This window comes from Moschus berezovskii, chromosome X (assembly GCF_049115385.1).
Source record: "Moschus berezovskii isolate FMDL1 chromosome X, NW_MosBer_1.0, whole genome shotgun sequence".
NCBI classification, from domain to species: domain Eukaryota; kingdom Metazoa; phylum Chordata; class Mammalia; order Artiodactyla; family Moschidae; genus Moschus; species Moschus berezovskii.
This window is the reverse complement of record NC_142488.1, coordinates 115,642,805-115,650,757: the sequence shown is the minus strand read 5'-3', so window position 1 is coordinate 115,650,757 and position 7,953 is coordinate 115,642,805. Positions and strand designations below refer to the sequence as shown.

Below are 7,953 nucleotides of genomic sequence, written 5' to 3'. Positions count from 1 at the left end.
AGAAAGGAAAAAAGCACCACCCCTACACAAACACCTTCCTTGAGAACTTAACATCTGTTATTAGAAACCTGGTTAAAGGATTCTGTAGTTTAGAAGGAAAATACAGTGCAGATTTCTCTAGAGAGCAGTTATTAAAGAAGTTTGCGGGTAAGAAGTTTAAAGCTAGCTTGGTGGGCTTATTTCCCAGGATCAATGTGATTTGGGAGAGGTGTCATAGGGCTAGGTATAGGGTATTGGGACAGTGGTCACTGCCCAGAGCCTTGGAACAGATTTTGCTGTCACACAATGCAGGCAACGGAGACTGAGATAACTAAAAATAATCAAGGTGCCAACCAACGTTTTAGGATCTTGCGTTCGTCATATAGGTCCAAAAGGTATAGGCATAGGCCATGTTGGGGTAGACGTGCCGGAAACTGTCATTGAGTGGCACAGCCTGCAGCAGTTTCCCGAAGCCCTGCTGCTCTTGTGGAGTGAAGCCAGCATCCTTTTTATTTCCCTTTGGGTTGCGAAGGGCAATTTCTTCATGAGCCATGTTGAGGTCCCCACATAGCACAAGGGGCTTGCGGGATGCCAAACCCTTCAGGAATTTGCAAAAGGCTTCATCCCAGTGCTGGCGGTACTTCAGGTGTACCAGACCTCCTCCTGCATTACGCACATAGGCTGTCACCAGCACAAACGCATCATATTCAGCCACAATCCCTCGGCCTTCCAGATAATGTTCTTCCTCACCAATGCCATAGGAGACTTTGAGTGGGCACTGGCGGGAGAGGAGACTGAACATTTGGTCTTTTGGAGGCACAGGATATCTGGGGCTTCTTCCTTTACTCAATCTAAACCTTTCTTCTTAATCCAGGTTTGAAGCCCATCCACATTGCACGAGCAGAATTTGAGTGTGGCTGATTTGCCACTGGGTGAGGTTTTCTGATCTAGCAGGGGGCGGTCTTCATACAGAACTGCGCCCTCTCCTGCTACCTGTTTTGCGCTCCTGCCTTACTCTTCTTGGCCTCTGGCTTGGTCTTGGGCTCTTCCCCGCCTTCGACCACCACTCCCATTTTCTTATGTTTCAGGCATCACTGTAACGAACACCCTTCTGCACCAGTTCCATGTCGCCTACGGAAGCAGTATTTTGGTCGCGTTGCTTGCTTCAGTCCCTGTCTGGCTCCTCCTTAACCCAACACAAAGAATCCGAATCAGATATTCTTGAACCTAGTTGTCTCTCTACCACCCAGACTGAATGGTTCTTTATCTCCCAGTTTTACTCATATTTAAATTGTTTGATGTTTTTTTCATTGAAATGTATTGCTTTTATAGTCATAAAAAAGAGAACTATTTTTAAAATGCATACAATTGAGTTAGCCTCCGAGGGGAGGGGTGATTTTTGTCTTCCAAAATCATCATTATAACAGTGCATAATGTATGTATATCACTGTGAAAACTGTTAGAAGAATTATTCTCATCCATCATCCCCAGTGTTTCATGGGGTTAGCAAAATCAAGAAACCTACCAAAAACAAATAGCCATTTAAAAACAATTTTCTACTGGAAAACAGGACAAATTCTATGATAACAAGGCTAAGTCTATATATCACTAGAGATTAAGTATGACCATTGTAACTCTAAGAGATCGTATAATTTGAAATGGTGGCCAGCAAACCAAATGAATTATGACTGATACTCCTTTGTGAGAAAAGCATGTGTGATAAGCATGTGGCTCCTAGTTTTATGTTATGTGGATGCCAGATGGTGCCTAAGGCCAACCTCATCTTTTACTCCATTTCCAAGCTTCTTGTCATCTCATACCCTCTGGGATATAGATCAGGGATGGGGTGAGACTCAAAGATAGGCTGAGGATGACTGCTTTACATAACCCGAATATTTAATAATTTTGTTGCTTAGACTTTGTCACATTATTAAAATATAATGTACCCTCTTCCTTTCTTTTTAGTATACTTGTCTCCTCTCTCTACCAAAATATCAAATGTTAGATAGTTGTGCTACAGTTTGGGATTTTGTGTCTGTATGTGTGTATGTTGGTGAGTAGGGATGGAGTAGAGAATGACGTATGCAGTTGGTATAAGATGCTGAGACTCATTTTCCTTGATTTTTTAGAAATTTTGATTCCCTGTTTCTATGTCACAAAACAAATAATTCTAAAATAGTGTAACTAAAGAACTGTAAGATACTGTGAAATAATAAAGAATATTAAAATGTGCTTTCAAATTAAAAATTAATTTCAATTCAAAGAGAATTTCTTGGAAAATGCAGTGGAAAGGCCAGAACATTGGGAAGAGATACAGATGACAGATTCGGAGAGCTATTTGTGTTAAAAAAAAAAACAAAACAGGCCCTTTTTTTGCAAGCAGCCTGCCTAACTTTAGTTATGTAGTAACAGACAAAGATTTGAGTGAGTAGAATGACAATAGGAAATATTAATATGTATATATATATATATATACACAAATGAATCACTCTGCTGTACACCTGAAACTAACACAACATTGTAAATCAATACTTAAATACATTAATAAAAAGAAAAGAAAATAGCAATACACGGAACAGGCTCTACTTTATAAGGCCATGTTGGTCTGGCATAGCCCATACAACAGGCAGATGTTCAGATAGTGTCAATAATTAAGCATTTGATGAGGATCTATGAGCAGTGTGTTTTTATAATATAATGGATGCAGGCATTTTGATTCCTGTCTTTGATGGCTTTCAATCTAGAGGGGACCATATGACATGCTGACATACAACCCATTGTAAAGAAGAAAAAATTTTTTGTGAACCGTGAACTTCCAGATGTTCAAGCAGGTTTTAGAAAAGGCAGAGGCACCAGAGATCAAATTGCCAACATCCGCTGGATCATGGAGAAAGCAAGAGAGTTCCAGAAAAACATCTATTTCTGCTTTATTAACAATGCCAAAGCCTTTGACTGTGTGGATCACCACAAACTCTGGAAAATTCTGAAAGAGATGGCAATACCAGACCACCTGACCTGCCTCTTGAGAAATCTGTATGCAGGTCAGGAAGCAACAGTTAGAACTGGACATGGAACAACAGACTGGTTCCAAATAGGAAAAGGAGTACATCAAGGTTGTATATTGTCACCCTGCTTATTTAACTTATATGCAGAGTACATCATGAGGAACGCTGGGCTGGAAGAAGCACAAGCTGGAATCAAGATTGCTGGGAGAAATATCAATAACCTCAGATATGCAGATGACACCACCCTTATGGCAGAAAGTGAAGAGGAACTCAAAAGCCTCTTGATGAAAGTGAAAGAGGAGAGTGAAAAGGTTGGCTTGAAGCTCAACATTCAGAAAACAAAGATCATGGCATCTGGTCCCATCACTTCATGGGAAATAGATGGGGAAACAGTGGAAACAGAGTCAGAATTTATTTTGGGGGGCTCCAAAATCACTGCGGATGCTGATTGCAGCCATGAAATTAAAAGACGCTTACTCCTTGGAAGGAAAGTTACGACCAACTTAGATAGTATGTTAAAAAGCAGAGACATTACTTTGTCAACCAAAGTCCATCTAGTCAAGGCTATGGTTTTCCCCGTGGTCATGTATGGATGTGAGAGTTGGACTGTGAAGAAAGCTGATCATTGAAGAATTGATGCTTTTGAACTGTGGTGCTGGAGAAGACTCTTGAGAGTTCCTTGGACTGCAAGGAGATCCAACCAGTCTATTCTAAAGGAGATCAGTCCTGGGTGTTCATTGGAAGGACTGATGCTAAAGCTGAAACTCCAATACTTTGGCCACCTCATGCGAAGAGTTGACTCACTGGAAAAGACTCTGATGCTGGGAGGCATTGGGGGCAGGAGGAGAAGGGGACGACAGAGAATGAGATGGCTGGGTGGCATCACCAACTCGATGGACATGAGTTTGAGTGAACTCCGGGAGCTGGTGATGGACAGGGAGGCCTGGCGTGCTGTGATTCATGGGGTCACAAAGAGTCGGACACGACTGAGCGACTGAACTGAACTGAACTGACACTGAATTTTAAATAGTGTTAGTGCATGGAACTCATATAATCTGAATTAAACCAAAAAAGTTCTCTGAACCAAATGAGCCTTAAGATGAAATTTATAGGAAAGAGTTTTGTTACTCTTACTTTTGAATCAGACTTATTAAAGACTGCTCAAGGAACTCTGCAATCTGTATTATCTTCTAAGCCCAGAGAGGAAGATTGCTGTCATAAGAAAAAGTTCATGAAGAGAGACTGTTGGAGGCTTTGGTTGGGTTTAGTACATGCTGATTTTATGGTAGCAGTATTTCATCAACTGGTACTGTAAAGACTATTACACACTACTCACACGATTAGAAGATAGCAACCATTCATTTCCATTTTGATCATCTTCATTTTTTCTAGGATATTTGTAACTTATAAAATAGGATAACCTGATTAAATTACTCCCTTAAATCACAAGGAATTCTAGATTATTTCCTTTTTAATTCTGGGAGAACTTAAGCCATCTGTTGCCTTGAAGCAGAGAGATTTAGCAATCAGGCACAGCAGTAAGAAGATATTTGTCTAGGGATGCTATTAATTAACAAACTTGGAAAGCATTCTGCATTTCTTACCTTAAAGTCAAAGCACCCCTAACAAGTACATTGGACACTTAGATGATTAAACTTGTCTTGGATCAGATGCTCTTTATGTTCTGCTTTGGATATATAGAATAAAATGTGAATAGAATGTATTAGATCCATTACCATAAAAATAAAATGGTACTAGGTGACAAAATTGTTGATTCTGAGATACCAAATAAGTGTGCATTTATAAAACCTGAAAAGTTCTAAATAAGTATTATGATATTTTCACATAATCCTTTTTTACTTAAAAGTAACTCTCCTGGCATTTCTTCTAGTGAACTACTAAATTTAAATTGGAAAATTTGTGCAACAAATTTTGAGGGAACTGAAAGACATTTTTTGTTTCTTCTTAAATCAACTTTATTTAGGTATAATTACATAAAATAAAATTCACCCATTTTAAGTACATACATTAATGAGTTTTGACAAATACATAACCCATAAAAATCACCACCACTATTCAAGACTTAGGGTGTTTCCATAACCCCTTAAGATAGATTTTTTTGGGCCCATTCCTGGTCAATTCTGCCCTATCGCCAATTTCATGATCTGGGAATCATTGATCTGCTTTCTGTCACCATAGATTAAATTTGCCTTTTCTAGAATTTCATGTTAGTGGAATTGTATAGTATTTCAGTTCAGTTCAGTAGCCCAGTCCTGTCTGACTCTGTGAACCCACGGACTGCAGTATACCAGGCTTCCCTGTCCATCACCAACTCCTGGAGCTTGCTCACATTCATGTCCATCAAGTCTGTGATGCCAGCCAACCATCTCATCCTCTGTCATCCCTTTCTCTTCCTGCCTTCAATCTTTCCCAGCATCAGGGTCTTTTCCAATGAGTCAGTTCTTTGCATCAGGTGGCCAAAGGACTGAAGTTTCAGGTTCAGCATCAGTCCTTCCAATGAATGTTCAGGACTAATTTTCTTTAGGATGGACTGGTTGGATCTCCTTGCATTCGAAGGGACTCTCAAGAGTCTTCTCCAACACCAAAGTTGGAGAAGCATCAATTACTCTTCTGTATATGACTTCTTTCACTTAGAATGAGGTTTTTGGAGAATTTGCTTTTCCATCTTTATTGAGGGATAATTGACAAATTAAAAATTCTATATATTTAAGGTGTATACTTTGATGTTTTAATATATGCCTGCATTGTGAAATAACACAGTCAAGTTATTTAACATACTTACCACCTCACAAAGTTGCCATTTTCCCTGTCATTCCTTCCTTTGTTCCTTCCTCCCTCCCTCTCACTTTCCCTCCCTCCCTCCCTTTCCTTCCCTCCCACCCTCCCTTTCCTTCATTCCTTTCTGTGAGAATACTTAAGATATCCCCTTTAAGCAAATTTCAAGTATTCAATAGAGTAGCTGTGGGCTTCCCAGGTGGCTCAGATGGTAAAGAATCTGACTGTAATACAGGAGACCCAGGTTCGATCGATCCCTGGGTTGGGAAGATCCCCTGGAGAATGGAATGGCAACCCACTCCACTATTCTTGCCTGGAGTATCCCATGGACAGAGGTGCCTACACTCCATGGGGTAGCAAAGAGTCAGACACCTCTGAGTGACTTAAGCACAGCACAGAACAGGAGTTTAGACATCTCTTTGAGATCCGGATTTCTTTTCTTTGGATTTATACCCAGAAGTAGGATTGCCAGATCATAAAGTAGTTCTATTTTTAATATTTTGAGGAACCTTCATACTATCTTGAAAAATGGTTGTGCCAATTTACATTTCTAGCAGCAAAGTACCAGGGTTCTGTTAGTTCTCTCTGTATCCTCGTCAGTACTTATCCCTTGCTGTTTTTGCTAATAGTCTTCCTAAGAAGTATGAGGTGGTATCTTATTGTGATTTAGCTTCAGATTTCCCTGATGATTAGTGACACTGAGCACTTTTTCAAGTAATTGTCAGCCATCTGTATGTCTTCTTTGAAGAAGTATTTATACTCAGATTTTTTTCAGTCAGACCTTTTTTGCTATTCAGTTGTATGAGTTTTATATATATATAATTTTTTGTGTTAGATATAAATTTTATATATTTACATATATAGGTCTTCCCTGGTGGCTAAGTCGGTAAAGAGTCTACCTGCAGTGTGGGAGACCTGGGTTTAATCCCTGGGTCAGGAAGACCCCCTGGAGAAGGGAATGGCAACCAACTCCAATATTCTTGCCTGGGGAATTCTGTGGACAGAGGAGCCTGGTGGGCTATAGTCCATGGGGTTGCAAAGAGTTGGACAAGACTTAGTGACTAAATGCTTTCACTTTTCATATATATATATAATTTATATGTTAAATATAAATTTTATATATTTACATATAAATATATGTAGGATATTAACCCCTTATCAGATAGATGGTTTGCAAATACCTTCTCCCATTCCATAGGTTGTTTTTACATTTTGTTGACTTTCTGTCCTCAAGTGCTTCCAGGGTGCATAAATAAGTTAAGAATATCCAGTCTAGACTTTAACATCAAGCAGACTAGAATTGGAGTCCCAGCTCTTCTATTTACCACCTTTTTACTTTTACAAGTTCTTTTACCACCCTAAACCATTACTTCCTCAATTTAGAATTAGTGATAGTACTTTATGGTGGATTTATTATTATTGCTAGGATTGAATAAGATTTTATATATATATATATATATATATGTGCTTTTACAATAATGAATGCCACATAGATATTTCCCACAAATGTTGGTCCCTTTCTTCTCTTCTGTCCCTCTAAGAATTTACTTTATTCTTTAATATACTTCTGTACATCCCATCCATGAAAGTGAAAGTAAAGTCGCTCAGTCGTGTCTGACTCTTTGCGACCCCATGGACTGTAGCCTAACAGGCTTTTCCATCCATGGGATTTTCCAGGCAAGAATACTGGAGTGGGTTGACATTTCCTTCTTCAGGAGATCTTCCCAACCCAGTGATTGAACCCGGGTCTCCCACATTGTGGGCAGATGCTTTATGATCTAAGCCACCAGGGAAGTCCAGGGAAGATCCCATCCATGGAAATCTCCTAAAAATACCTTTTGGATCATGGTATACCCTGCTACATATTGTCCAATGGTGCCTTATTATCTACTGGTTGAAGTCCAAACTTCAAATTCAAAATTCAAGGTCCTCTACAATCTGAACCCAGTTGTTTCCTTCCTGCCACTACATGAACATTTCACTCAAGTTCAATTAGTAGACACCAAGGTTTCTTCAATCTGTCAGAGGGCTTGTTGTTTAAGAGTAGGGAGGTTTGGTCTTGTTGGGGTGGATGGTAGTGTGATGATGGAAGTGCTGATAGCATTTCAGAGAGGAGATGACAGGATTGAGAAAAAAATGTCTTTTTTATTCTGCCCCCTTTTCCCATTAAAAT

General features: G+C 39.5%; 1 pseudogene; it reads right to left on the bottom strand.

Annotated features, from left to right (window-relative positions):
* Positions 1–211: 211 nt before the first annotated feature.
* Positions 212–1,086, bottom strand: LOC129564007 (DNA repair nuclease/redox regulator APEX1 pseudogene; annotated as a pseudogene).
* Positions 1,087–7,953: the final 6,867 nt, after the last annotated feature.